This window comes from Pipistrellus kuhlii, unplaced genomic scaffold (assembly GCF_014108245.1).
Source record: "Pipistrellus kuhlii isolate mPipKuh1 unplaced genomic scaffold, mPipKuh1.p scaffold_m20_p_38, whole genome shotgun sequence".
Classification (NCBI taxonomy): Eukaryota; Metazoa; Chordata; class Mammalia; order Chiroptera; family Vespertilionidae; genus Pipistrellus; species Pipistrellus kuhlii.
Genome location: NW_023425538.1, coordinates 14,913 through 30,000, shown reverse-complemented (window position 1 = coordinate 30,000; position 15,088 = coordinate 14,913). Strand labels below are relative to the sequence as shown.

The window sequence follows — 15,088 nt, the reverse complement described above, 5'->3', positions numbered from 1 at the left end:
AGGAGAGGATGGGGCCATAGCTGTGCAAGGACCTTGCTGTATCTGATATGCTGGTCATGGTCCGTGTGAGCCTGATTCAATGACCATATCACACTGTGCCTCTTCTTCCCCTGAATAAAAATAGAATAAATGGACTCTGGAATACCATGTTATCTGTGAATTAACCATAAAACATCTCTGATCTCAAGCCTAGTATAGAGAAGCCACCCAAATAAATGGCAACTACCATTATTTGCCTCCATGAAAGAGAACCCCCCTTGGCTGACCCCTGGTGGACAAGAAGCATTTTCTCTCCTCTGTTCCTCCCTGGGGACCTGACCTTCCCCTGGGGTCTCCTAAGTCCCCTAGGGCAGTAGGTTAATGACCTGGGGACCTTGTCTGTCTCTGCTCTCCACACAGTCTCACGTGAAGAACCAGGCTCCATCCCTGGCTGAATGTTGCTGTTGGGGCTGAGCCATGGTTGGTGACCAGCTCAGAAGACTTGGTTCTCAGAAACCTGGTGTTGAGCAAGTGTCCAGGGTTGTGCCAGGTCATGTCCCTGTGAGAAGAGGAAGGACAAAGGCTGCTGCCTAGGTCCTCAAGAAAGAGATTTCATACACATGGTGGAGGGTGGAGTTTGTTTTCTGGGAATGAAGGGGGAATCCAAACTCTGACTGTTAGCAGGCCATGTTCTCCCTTCGGACTCTCTGTCCGACAGCTATGGGCACTTGCTGCCCCCTACCCATGCTGATAGCAGGCCCTGGTCTATAGGGAACATGCTCTGACCCCAGATGTCATACAAGGTGACATGCTTCTGTTATGTTGTGTCCCTCATAGCTATTAATCATCTGCCAGGGTGCAGACAGCAGAACTGGATGCTGGCCTGGCTTCTGTCTCATCCTCAGAGACATTGTCGTTGGTGGGAGGCTTCTGTTCAGAGTCTCTGCCTGGGCACAAGGTCTAGTCTACCCCATTTATCACCAGGAGTTAATCTGAGATGCTGTGTTCTGGGTCACCTTCCTTCTCTTATTGTGGGTTCCTGGTCTACATCTTATTCCCCACTTGCACTGCCTGACATCTGTGCAATGCTTCCTGACACACATGATGTTGGTACTCACTGTGCAGTGACCAAACCAGGTGCCTCACATAATTCTCCAGGCATAGGAAGGAAGGGCCAGGTGATGGCATCAGGATGCTTAGTGAGAAAGACCCTCAAGTTCTAAGTAATCGCCACCTGCCATAGGGTGTGCCAGGAGTTCCCCTTAGAGCTGAGAGCAGCCTAGGTACTTCTTGTAAGGACTTGGCTTCCAGAGCTTTCTTCAGTTTGTAGACAGGCCTGATGGTCCAGGTAGAACCATAAAGTGTGTATCGGACACTTCCAGCTGTGAGAGGACCCACCAATCAGCACAGGGTGGATGTGAGGACATCATGGTATGGGGACATTAGGGCCTAGGGATAGTGCTCAGGTCACTACCCTCTGACTGAGGACCAGGGGAGCTCTGGAGGTGGCTCGGTCTGCTCCTAGTATGAGGCATGAGATAAAAATGAGGGCCTTGGAGCTACCTTTATATCTTTGAGATTTAAATGGGGGAAGGGGAATCATTCCTACCAGGTCTCAATATTGTAGATAGCCAATTGACAGAAGTAAACTCCCTTTAATCACTGTAAAATGAAAATAATACACTGGAATGTTCCTTTTTTTTCTAATAAATTTTTATTGTTTAGATTATTATAGTTGTCCCCTCCCCCCCAAAGCACCCCTCCACTAGTTTCCATCCCACCTTTTGCCCCTGCCTCCCTGCACTATTCTCATCCACTGGTATACGATTTTTGTCCAGTCTCTTCCCACACATCCATACCTCTTACCCTTCCCCAGGGAATTGTCACTCAACTCCCTTTCTATGCCTCTGATCCTATTATATTCACCAGTTTATTCTGTTCATTAGACTTTTTATTAACTTGATTTTTAGATTTGTATTTGTAGTCACATTGTTGTTCATAATTTTTATCTTTAGCTTTTTCTTCTTCCTTCTTTTCTTAAAGAATACCCTTCAGCATTTCACATAATACTGGTTTGGTGGTGATAAACTTCTTTAGCTTTTTCTTTATCTGACCTTCAATTCTAAATGATAGCTTTGCAGGGTAGAGTAATCTTGGTTGTAGATTCTTGCTATTCATCACTTTGAGTATTTCTTGCCACTCTCTTCTGTCCTGCATAGTTTCTGTTGAGAAATCAGCTGACAGTCATAAGTACTCCCATGTAGGCAAATAACTGTTTTTCTCTTACTGCTTTTAAGATTCTTTGTCTTTTGCTCTTGGCATTTTAATTATGATGTGACTTGGTGTAGTACTATTTGGATTCCTATTTTTTGGGATTCTCTGTGCTTCCTGGACTTAATAAGTCTACTTCTTTCACCAGGTGGAGGACATTTTCTGCCATTATTTCTTCATATAGGTTTTCAATATCTTGCTCTCTCTCTTCTTCTGGCACTCCCATAATTTGGATGTTGGTATGCTTGAAGTTGTCCCTGAGGCTCCTTACACTATCTTCATATTTTTGTATTCTCTTTTCTTTTTGCTTTTACAGTTGGGTGTTATTTGCTTCTACGTATTTCAAATCTTTGACTTGATTCTTGGGATCCTCTAGTCCGCTGTTGGATCTCTGTATATTATTCTTTATTTCAGTCAGTATATGCTTAATTTTTAGGTGGTCCTTTTTCATATCCTCCAGGGTCTCACTAAATTGATCCCCAGTCTAGAAGGTTATTGAAAAACCTCCTAGCCATGGTTATGAACTCTATATCCAGTCATTTGCTTTCCTCCATTTCTTTAGTTTGTGAACTGTTCCTTTGTCTTTGCAATTTGGCTGCTTCCCTGAGTTGATAGAGTGGCTTTGTGTGCTAGGTGTCCTATAGGACCCAGTGGCTCAGTTTCCCCAATTACCTAAGGTGGACATTCTTGGTGCACCCCTTTGTGGGCTGTATGCACATTCTTGTTGCAGTTAAGCCTTGATTGTTGTTGGTATCACTGGGAGGAATTGACCTCCAGACCAATTGGCTATGAGGATCAGTTGTGTCTAAGAAGGGAGAACTTCTGTGTTGGAGACACCCTAATGGAGCAAGATTTGTTTCAGTGAAGCTTTGAAGCTCACTGAATCTGCCCCCTGAGTCAGCCTCTTTTGGATCTGAAGAGTTGTAGTCTGGATGGTCTCTCTCTGACCACTGGGTATACTGGCACTTGTTTCTCCAAGGATGAGGCCACCCAGCAGAAGCTACAGAGAGATCTTCAGATTCCTTCTTTTTGTTTGGGGTTTCGAGGTGTCTAGATGAGGCCCAGCTGTGAAGCAATGCAAGCTGCTGTGTAGCCTTGGGTCTGCTTTTGGAGGCTCTGGGGCTCTTTGACCCAGCTGCTGTACCTTAGGTTTCAGATTGCAAAGGGCCAGGCCATTCATATGCAGAAGGCTCTGTACACAGCTTGGGTAGGGTTTTAAATTGGGGTGGGGTCTCATGGAATCACCAGGGAGAGGTCCAGTGTCTCTGTGTCCTGAGTCAACTTGCAGGAACAATGAGAGAAAGTCGCACTGAAATTTTTATCTGATGTTAGGCTGTGCAGTTCCTCCCTTTGTAAGTATGGGTCCCTAGAGTCTCACCGGGAACTGTAGTTCAGAGCAGTGGGGAACTTGTTTATTTCTCCTGATTGAGAAAGACAATAGTGTACTCAGTTGCCATACCTTTCTGCGTGCATGCCTCTATACCTCTGCACTTCACTTCTGTACCTCTGCCCCTCCTCCAAGTCTCAGTCTGCTTTTCTCTTTCCTTCTAGTTGTATAATTTCCACTCAGCCATCCTTCCCATGGTTCTGGATGATACGCGTTTTGTCTTTTAGTTGTAGTTTTGAGGTGGTTGAGTTAGGCAGCAAGTTCAGGTGTTTACCTATGCTTCCATCTTTGTTTCTCACTTGGCATGTTCTTTTAAGGAAAACAAATAACCATTTTCAATTTATCAATAACTATGTCGCAAGTTTGGTTTTCCTAGTTTATCATTAACATCACTTTTTATATTTTAGCTCTTAGGAAATGGTGAAAGCTGCCCATGGCTGCGTTTCATCACATGAATGTGGATTTTATGTGGACTCTGCTCTGATTTTTTGAGTTCATGAACTTTCATGAGTTCATAGTCCATATGTCAAGTTCAAGATTATCTGTGAACATTCATGAGATTTCCATTGGTCTTACTCATCCCTTTACAAAGAGTAGGGAGTTATGTTTTCCCATGTAGTTGGAAAGCATATGTCAAAAACAAAAACAAAAACAAAAACAAAACAAAACAAAACCATAATGTGCCCAAATGTTACTGGGTAAGGAAAGGAAACTGTTTTTGAGAACATTTCCCTCAAAATTCAGTGGAGAAGGTACCAGCTTGGCCAGTAGTCACATGTGGAAATGAATGAATTACAGAAATAGAGGTCAATAATTTTAGCATCATACCCAAGGTTGGCTACCAATTTTGCCCAGAGTCTAAGAGGTGGAGGAATGAATGGTGAGGACATTTTATGAAAAGTGTCTCTTCCCTGTTCCTGCTCTCCCTATGGTAGAATCACACAGCAACATCCCTCCTTTGAGACCTGCACTGTCCTGCACTGTCCCTGGCTTCTCTTCATCCCACTGAGCACCTTCCACAGCCACCTTCTTGCATCAGATTCTCCCAACCTTCTGCTGCCTCCTAGAGGAGATGTGGTTGGATTGCTGGTCATCTCTGGGGAGGCCTGAAGAACTGAGTGAGAGCTCAGTCACCAGTCACCTGACTGGATGGTTACATTGGGTGCTCCTCTCCTGGGGACCTCAGCCCTGTCTCTTTTCTGGATGAGGCCCCTCAGCTGGCCTGCCCAGCAGGCCCACCCTGTGGTCAGACTGGCATTGCAGAGGTATGCCAGGTGCTCCCTATAAATAGGTGTGAAAAGAGAGGGTGGAACTCATCAGTATGACTGGGTTGTGAGAAGAGCTGAGCCCTGGGGAGTAGAGAGGTCAGTTAGTACCACTGGTCAGTCCCATAGTGCTGTCTATCCCATGGGCACTGGATGTGTTGTACTCTAGGTGAGAGCACCCCCTGACCTTGTGCAATCTATGCCCACCTGTGGGCAGCTGTCCACATAGAATCAGGAAGAGTGTAGGGGCAACTTCCTTTCAATTGGGGTTCAGGGCTATGCAGTTCCTGAGCCCCTGCATAAAGGGAGATCCCACAAAGAAAGTTTTGTGGGACCTGGAGGTTGAGGGAGAATGAGGTCAGGCTCCACATGGCCATCTGTCCAAGTGTCCAGGAATTCCTGTGGCTTAGTGAGGTGAGAGCTATTCCCTGGAGGCTGGAGATTGTGGTGCTGGCCCAAGAGGACAGAGCTTGAAGGGGTTGGAATAGGCATGGAAGGTGTGGAATGTCCGATGACTTGGGATTCACTTCTAGCACGAGTCAGCCTGGGCTGCTGTCCCCTGTGAGCAGGTGTGCCAATGTGCATCTTTCTGTGGTGATGGTAGAACCTCATGTGAAGAGATATTGTCCTGCATGAAACCCTCTCACTGAATCTCAGTCTGTCTCTACAACAGAATATCCCTGATTCACACATTGTCATTTAGGAGGCACCTCTCAGTTAGGCTGACATGTAGTGAGGTGTGTAGATGAGGGTGGAACCTGCCTGGAGACTGCTCCTTCACTCCAGGCTTTACCTTGTCCCAGGGTCTCAGCGTGAGACGGGCTCTCTGATCTTCTTCCTTCCCACCTCTGAAAAGGACGATGTAGACAAATTTCTTTGTGTTGAGTGCATTTCATCTCAATCATACCTCCTGTCTATTCCCATTGTCCATGTCAGAGTCCAGGCGCCATCCACTGGACCCCCCTGGAGAAGACACAGAGTTCAGATTCCTGCAAGCTCATAATGTGCTCCCACAGGTTGAGAAACTGGTGAGATCTGAATCACATGAGTGGAGTTCATCAATGGTAATTTCCTCCTTGTGGTGTCCTACTATAGTTTTGTGCACAGTTGGGGGAAACTGGTTGGAGGGTAATGAGATATCTCTGTATCAATTCTTACAACTGGGTATGAATCTGCAGTTATCTCAAAATGAAATGTTTAATTTAAAAATAAGTTTATGATTTTTTACTTTCCACAAGAAGACTCAAAATAGTTGTTTTCTTGTGTTTAAGATGAGCCAATATCAACCTTTCTTGTGATAGGTCACAATTTTCCATTTATTAACTCATATTCATCCCAATAATCCTATGATGTTACCAATACCTTCACCCTCATTTTGCAGATAGGAAACTGAGGCACAGGGAAGGTAAGTGACTTGTCATTTTCATACATCTAGTCAGTGGCTGTGAAGGGATTTGCATCATAATAGAGGGGTTCCCCAGTTAGTCTACTACATCTCTAACTCCAAAGCCTGCAAAAAATCCCTAATAAAATTGAACCACAAAGTCCCGTCTGATTTTTCTCAGCATCAGTCCTTGGACCTAAGGTTCGCTGGTTTGATTTCTTGTCAAGGGCAATCAGTGAATAGTCTCTCTCACATCTATGTTTCTCTCTCAAAAATAAACAAGTGGAACTACATCAAAATGAAAAGCGTCTGCACAGCAAAATAAACCATCAACAAAACGAAAAGGAAGCCCACTGTATGGGAGGACATATTTGGCAATGATGCATTTGATAAAGTGTTAATATCCAAAATACATAACGTACTCATACAACTTAACAAAAGGAAGACAAATAATCCAATAATAAAATGAGCAATGGACCTAAATAGACACTTCTCCATAGTGGATATACACATTACCAAAAGACATAATGAAATAATGCTCAAAGTCACTGATGTCAGAGAGATGCAAATTAAAACAACAATAAGGTATCACCTCACATCTGTCAGAATGACTACAATTAACAAGTGAACAAACAACAAGTGCTGGAGAGGATGTGGAGAAAAGCAAAGCTTAGTACACTGCTGATGGGAATGCAAACTGGTGCACCCATTATGAAAAACACTATGAAGTTCCTCAAAAAATTCAATATCAAAATGCCATTTGACAAGTGATCCCACTTCTAGGAATATATCCTAAGAAACCTGAAACACCAATCAGAAAGAATGTATGCACCCCTATGTTCATAGCAGCACAATTTACAATAGCTAAGATCTGGAAACAGCCTACATGCCGCCAATCAGTAGATGAGTGGATAAAAAGCTGTGGTGAATTTACAATGAGGAATATGCAGCAGTAAAAAAGAAGAATCTCTTACCCTTTGACACAGCATGGAGGGACCTGGAGAGTATCATGCTAAGTGAAATAAGTCAGTCAGAGAAACATGGCTATATGTGGAATCTAAGTAATAAAATAATCTGATGAACAGAGTGGTGAGGAAAAGTTTTGACAACTGGACAGGTCTGTGCAGGATCCTTTGAACAGTTGGTGTAGTACCCCATCAGCTCTTTTGGGGAAACAATGCAATAATAGGCATGCTTAGATGACAGAGCACATTTCACTGCAGGGATTCTTTAGGTAAGAAGGAAGAAAACCTTGCAGATAGCTCTTATCCTGGAGAGGCCTTAGCCCCACGTTTACCACAGACATGTAAGGTCCTCAGCGGCCAAGCCTCACTCACCCCATGCCTCAATCACTTGGGCTCAGCAAGCTTCAAAGACACCTGTCTCTCTATCCTCTTCCATCAGGACCCAAACCTACTGCCAGGCTGCTCCTCAGCCTCCACTCGGTGCCTCCTTTGTGGGCACTTCTTCCCACTTGCAGTCTCAGGATTACAGGTCTTGGGGCACTGGCAGTTGACATTTTGTGTTTCTATGGTGCTTGGAGGGAAAGTTGAAAATGCCGAACCCAGACTCTACACTTTTGGAAATGTGTAGTGTCAATGTTGCCCTGACCAAAGCTGGATGCTGACACTCCTGGTCCTCACTCTGTGAACCCTGGACTATAGTCTGTGTGTTCCTCCCAACACCAGTCTAGCTGTCTTTACCACCCTTCTGCAGGTTGGAGTTTTCAGTCTGTGCCTGACAACCTGATCTGATCCCTTTGTAGTCTCCTGACATTCTCTTCATCCTAAACCAAGACTAATGTGACCAAAATACAGGTTCAGGTACCTGCTGCAACAGAAGCCAACCTAGTGAGACAGGTGCGGGTGCAAAAGTATAGAGGCTCATTCAGGGTTCGTGCCTGGGAGAATGATGGACTGACCCCTCAAAGAGCATCTCTTCACCCTGCTAAAACCTGGAATTCCAATATCAATATGGAGGAAAAGGCTTCTCCCCACTTCTATCTAATTTACTTTCCAGCTCTTAGCCTTCCTGCTTGGGCCCTATGCATTCATCATCTTAGCTTTTTGTACACTTGTTGTAAGAAGCTCCCCCTTTGTTATTTAGCCAATGGGTGAGAATCCTTAGTGTTCCCTGACTAACTAGGGTATTAGGGTCAGTGAGCAGAGGGGTGATTCTGGACCCACAGACAGGTACTCTGCAGATGGCACAAACTTCAGCCCACCTTTTGATTTTGGACACAGCATCCAGACATCCCTGGACTCTGGATGAGGACCAGTGGGTCTCTGTGCAGCCCCTGCATGGCTCACCTGTCTGAAGTGGCCATCTGGGCTGTGCTCACCCTGCTGCTGGCTGCCCTGTCCTCCAACTGACTGTCTTACTATAACACTGACACTCAATACCGCTCTCTTCTTTCTGCTTCCACAATGGTTACAATTTCCCATCCCTACTCTGTTCAAGACCTCACCCCTTCCTGCCACCCCTGGCAGCCCCTGGTTTCTAAAGGACATTTGACCCACAGGTCTCTCTAGGTTTCTACTCTATGCTCAGAGGCCAACCCAAGGTGACAGAGCCCAACAGAACACAGAAAGTAGATTTTATTTCCCATTTCCCAGTACCCTGTGTGTGGACTCTTATTGGGACAGGCAAATGGAGTTTATGAAGAAAACAAAGAAAACCAACAGATGAGGACAGAAATATTTGCAGTGTTGTGTGTGCCTCCCTGAAGGGCACTGGGTTAAGGCGTTGGGAAAGTGGGTGTATGTCCGGGTTGGCATCTGTTTGTCTACCAGCATTGGGGCTCAATCCCATTGCCCTTTTAAGGAATTTTTACACCTCATATACCATCAAAGTTGCATAACAGAATATCTTTCAAAAATCTCTGAGATCTGTCCCTTACTTGTAAGGTGAAATTGCATGTGGAATTGCAACAACATTGGTGGTTATGATCCTTTCAGCAACTAGCAAGTTGTTGGTCATGTATGACACATGAAATTTGCTCAGTGTTTCTGCCAATATTATTTAGGACACCTTAAAATTTCCTTTGTCCTGGTTTTCCAACATCCTATTTTCACAATCTCTAACAGTCCTGGAGACCAGAAGCTGGAAATGGGTGTCACTGTGCTGGAATCTTGTGTGAGTCTGTAGGACACTGCTCCCTTCCCAGACTCTCTGGGAGAACCTTTTAAAACTTCTGGGGCCTTTTCTTATTCTTAGCTCATGTCCCTACATCACATGCCTTCCCTCCCTTGCTCCCAAATTCATATCTGCTTTTTCTTTTCTTTTCCTTTTAATCCCTATCTATCTATCTATCTATCTATCTATCTATCTATCTATCTATCTATCATCTATCATCTATCTATCATCTATCATCTATCATCTATCTATATATCTATCTAACATCTATCATCAGTTTCTCTATCTCTATCTCTATCTCTATCTCTATCTTTATCTCTATCTCTATCTCTATCTCTATCTCTATCTCTATCTCTATCATCTCTATCTCATAAGAAAACTTGAGAATCCATGAAGGGAGACCTCCCAAAAATTCAGAGTAGTCTTTCCATCAAATCCCAATAACTTCATCACACGTGCAAAGTGCCTTCTGTAAGGAAATGTAACAGTTAAAGGTTCTAAGGATAAAGCTCAGCATATCTTTATGGGATAATGATTGTCCTTATCACTGTATTCATAGAACTTTAACATGTCTTTTCTTCATATTATTAAAAGCTTTTTAAAACAACCTGTTTCTTTCCTGTGTTCTTCAGTGGGGTAAGTATTGTCCCCACAGTTGAAGTTCTTCATGGTACCAGCTCTAGAGGAAGGTACCATGGCTTCCCACCCACTTGGACATGTGTGTTGTCAGACATCCTTCCAGATAATCTGGTTCCATTGGAATGAAAAGGGGGCTAGGCACTACCTAAGGGGTTGGTTCATGTCAGATCTGTTACTTGGTAAGAAGCCTGCTTTCCAGGTCTGAAATCATTCCTGAGACTTAAGGCACACACATGCTCATGATGTCTTCCAAAGATTCAGTTACTTCCTTTATGAAAGACAAAGCTTTAGAATGTCTAGTTAATAATTTGACTACATTTTTCATGAATGAATTTCAAGTATTTCTGACAAATTAATGATGCGTTCAACGAACCAGTCACCAACCTGTTTAAATCACAAGTTGTCTATTTTTGTTTATTTCTGATTAATTTTTTTGTGGTAAAATTGATTTGCAAAACAATACTGGTTGGTTTCAAGTGTATAATTCAATAAAACACCATTTGTGATCTGCATTGTGTGCCCATTGCCCCAAGGAATGCCTCCTTTTGTCTTCCAGAAGAAATGAGGAGGGATTAAAGAATAACATCACCCATAGCATTAATAGATAGTTAAACCAGAGAGAAAAAAAAAATAGAAAAAGCAGGGAGAGAGTCCAGCTTGCTTAATCTTCTCACACAGCCTGTGGACCTGAAGCTTTGGAACCCCTGCCCAGTCCTCACCTCAGGGAGTGACAAAGTGACTTGGGAGAGTTGCATGAACCCCCTCAGAGGGTTGAGTGGAAAGAGATACCAGGGAAGGTACCGGAGCAACAGCTTCTTAGAAAATTCATCCTCATTAGCAACAAAACTATGGATTGGAAGATTTAATATTGTTAAGCTGTCCATGATATGCAAAGCAATCTAGGGTTTCAATATAATGTATTATAATTTCAATAACATTTTATTAAAGAAATAGAAAATATAATTCTCAATTTATATGAGACCTCAAGGGTCCCCTAGGAGCCAAAACAATCTTCAAAAGGAGCAAAGTTAGAGACTTGAATTTCCTGATTTCAAAACGCATTACAAAGCTAAAGTAAAATATGGTGCTACTGACATAAAACCAGACCAATGGAACCAAATAGAGAGCCCAGAAATAAACCTTCCTGTTTTTGGTCAAGTGATCTTCAACAAGGGTGTCAAGAGAGGTCAATGGGAAAAGTACAGACTTCAACAGTAAAAAAATATAATTATATAAATATTTTAAGGGAAAACTTTGGAGTTAAAAACCTTGAGGCTTGTTAAAATATCCTGCCTCAACAGGGTTAGTTCTATCTGGGTGTGATCAGTGTAACTTGTGTGTGGTTTATGGGGTTCATTTCCTGTTTTCAACGGCTTTTTTGTTTTTTCAAAAGAAAAAATCCAAAGCAGCAATCTACAGGCAGTTGGTCTTGGTGTCTCTGAGCCCCTCTAGAGCACATGATGGTGGAAAGGCCTCAAAACTCCAATGGCTCTCAGCTGCTGAGGGTCCAGGTGGGCGGGGGAAGGCCTGGCAGGGCTGGGAAGACTGGTCAAGGAGATTGAGTCAGGAGGGCCTGACAGATAAAAGATTCAGGAGAGCTGAAGAGACTAAGGTGGATGAGAAGGAGGGAGGCCCCTGAGATGAGCAGTGTTGGGGACTTTCCATGTCAGTTGTTCAGAGTGCCCACAAAGTTTTCCTTGTGTTTGTGAAACTTTTGCCTTTTCTGAAGATATTAAACTGAGTTAGTTCCCTAATGTTGAAGCATGTAGTCTGTGGCAGAAGAGGAGGGAGGAGAAGACTTACCCATGGCATTAGCAGATGGTTAAGGCAAAGGGAAAGATTTTTAAGGAGCATAAACATTATCTCAGTTGATTAGCTTCCTTCCATGAACAAGCTTCAGATCAGGGCAGCAATGTACCACCTCAGAACATCTGAGAGCTGTAAAGTCACAGAAAGGAAACCAGGCAACTGAGTTTTTGTTGGTTTGTTTTTTGAAAATCAATCAACCTTACTACCATGAGAGCCAGATGCCACACTAGGGCTGCCTTCATTCTTTTTTAAATTATTTACCATCTATCTATCTATCTATCTATCTATCTATCTATCTATCTATCTATCATCTATCTATCTATTTTTTTGGAGTCCTCACTGAAGGATATTATTTCATATATTTTTTATTTTTAGAAAGAGTGGAAGGTAAGGAGGGGAGAGAGAGAGAGAGAGAGAGAGAGAGAGAGAGAGAGAGAGAGAGAGAGAGAGAGAGAGAGAGAGAGACTTAGATGCCTCCGAGTACGTGCTCTAATTTTGTTCCAGGATTGAGACTGCAACCAAGCTACATGCCCTTGTTCGAGAATCTAACCTGTGACCCTTCTGTCCAGATGACACTCCAACCACTGAGCCAAACCAGACAGGGCTAGGACTGTCTTCATTCTGTATTCAGGTATAGGGTTGGCATTCACATTCAGAGACATTCATTAAAAATATTGTTTAGGGTGGCAAAACAAACATTATGTAAATTTACTATCTTAACCATTTTAAAGTACAATTTAATGGCATTAAATGCATTCACATTGTGCAAACATGACCACCACCCATCCTTATAACTCCTTTCATCTTATAATACTGAAACACTACCTTTTAAACAAAAAATTCCCATTTCCTCCCCCCCCAGACCCTGACAACCACCATTACACATTGTGTCTTTAGGATTTTGATTAACCTACGTACATGGAATAATTACAGTCATAAAATATTTGTTCTTTTGTGCTTTATTTCACTTAGAATAACAACCTCAAGATTTATCCATGTTGTAACATACTACAGAATTTCCTTTTTTAAAGGCTGAGCATATTCCATTGTTTGTGTATACCACATTTTGCTTACCTATTCACCCATCAATGGACACTAGAGTTACTTTCACATTTTATGAATTGTGAATAAATCTTCTATGAACGAGTTTGTACAAATACTTAGTTGAGCTCTTGTTATCAACTTGAGTATGTACCCAGAAGTGGAATTGCTGGCTTATAAGGTTATTCTAAGTTTAACTTTATGAGGAACCTTCACACTGTTTTCCACTGTAGCTATAGCATTTTACATTCCTAACCACAGTGCATAATCATTCCGACCTCTCCACATTATTGCCAACAGTAGTTATTTTTGCATCTATCAATCCAAATTCATTGGTTCATCTCTTCCTACCCACCCTCCCCTGCCTACATTCTGAGGTCAATAGTCTGTCTCTGGGTCTTTTTTTGTTCTTCAGATTCCACATGTGATATTATCTTTCTTGACTCTCTTATTTTGCTTAGTATAATACTCTCCTTCTCCATCCCAATGCTGTTGTAAATGGTAAGCATTCTTTCTTTAATACTACAGCATCGTATTCCATTGTGTATGATATGAAATTTCAAAAGAAAGTTGTTTCTTAAATGTTTTTATGTAATTGGCCAGCCAGTTCCTTCAGACTGTACTTGGGAGCTGGTCACATATACCAGATAATTAGCTCCTTATCTTAAAAATTTTTTTTGTAGTACTCTATAGTCTCAACTGTTTAAAATGAACATCTATATATTTAATAAGTAGAAAAATCAATTGTTATTATGTGCTCCACTTTATTGAGGTGCAACTACCTTCTTCTCTAATGCCCACACCAAGCAGATAATACCCTTCTAAGCCCACCAGGGTGTCTGTCAGATTAGCTATGTTAAACCCTTTGCTTTCTGAGACCTTCCTGGGAAATCACAGTCACAGCTCAGGCTTAACCCTGCCCCTTATATTTATATTTGAGCAACCTGCCCACAGCTGGCACTATCTCAGCTGAGTGAGCAATGCTGGTCTTGTCCAGGGAAACTGAGAACCCAATTACTTTTATGTTCATGAAATTGGCCTCTCTGTTTACAGTCACATTGATGAATTAAGACCCAGGGGAGAACAAGTGTCACCATGTTTGAAGTAATAGCTGAGAGTAAAGCACCTATTTATTATGTTTTCCAAAGGTACAAAAATTTCTTTCACTCAAGGCCTGCTCATGAAATATCTAGTCGACATATCTAGTCTATTTGTAATGAATAATAGAATGGTGTTTTTGAAAGAGGAATTAATAAACTGTCAAAAAGCAAGTTAATGTTGGCCATAAAACAAGTACTTAAGTTGGCAATTGAGACTATCCTTGTTTGTAATGAGGAATATTGCAACTCTTACTGAAACCCAGTCTGTTAAATGTATCAAAAATATAACTTGTTTATTTAATGGAAAGAATCTTCCTGAACCAATCTGCACCCACGTGGTTTACGAAAAAAATAATAATTAATGGTGATGGAAAACAGTTACGGCTACTGAATGAAACACTTCTTGCCTTCCTGGGTGAATCACAACTAAACTAATTTATTGACTTACATACAACCACAAATTAAGATATCTCTTATTGAAAATGTGTCTGCAGCAAGTTGTTTTGTCAGCCTTTAAATTTTACTGAATATGATTGCCATTCTAAAGAGACAGATATGAAACTGAAAACAAAAACCGAGATTAAAAAAAAAGGGGCAACTCATTTAACCTTAGAAGATCAAAAATACAAAGTAGAGCAACAAAGCATTGAATTGGGTGTGAGCAACAAAACATTGAATCGGGTGTTCAGTAAGTTTTTGAACACCATTTCAATGTTTTGATGCTCTAATTTGTATGTTTTGATCACATAACATAGCCAACACCGAACTCAATGAAAAACATTGATAGAGCATGGTAGGGTATAAAAGGAAGAAGTAGCATTCAAACAAAATGCATATAAGAGGACGCGAACACAGGCTCAGGGGAAGTTAAATGGACAACAGAAGACTGGGCTGTGTAAATACATGCTCAGCCAGGACCAATGTTTTTATATTCGGTAGAACATACCAAATACCAAATTGGGTGAAAAAGAAATGGACAGAGTGTTTCTTTACAGTTTCCCTGGTGTGTTCTCCCTTAGTTGTTATTACTCATCTTAATCCAATATATGATGTTTTTGTTTTTGTTTGTTTTATTTAC

At 42.0% G+C, this 15,088-nt stretch overlaps 1 long non-coding RNA gene across 1 annotated transcript in view; it reads left to right on the top strand.

Annotated features, from left to right (window-relative positions):
• LOC118702340 overlaps positions 1 to 14,353 on the top strand; it is a 51,913-nt gene extending 37,560 nt beyond the window's left edge. Inside the window, exon 3 of the long non-coding RNA XR_004982695.1 lies at positions 14,319 to 14,353. This is a non-coding gene — a long non-coding RNA (uncharacterized LOC118702340). The remainder of the gene's footprint in view (positions 1 to 14,318) is intronic.
• Positions 14,354 to 15,088: the final 735 nt, after the last annotated feature.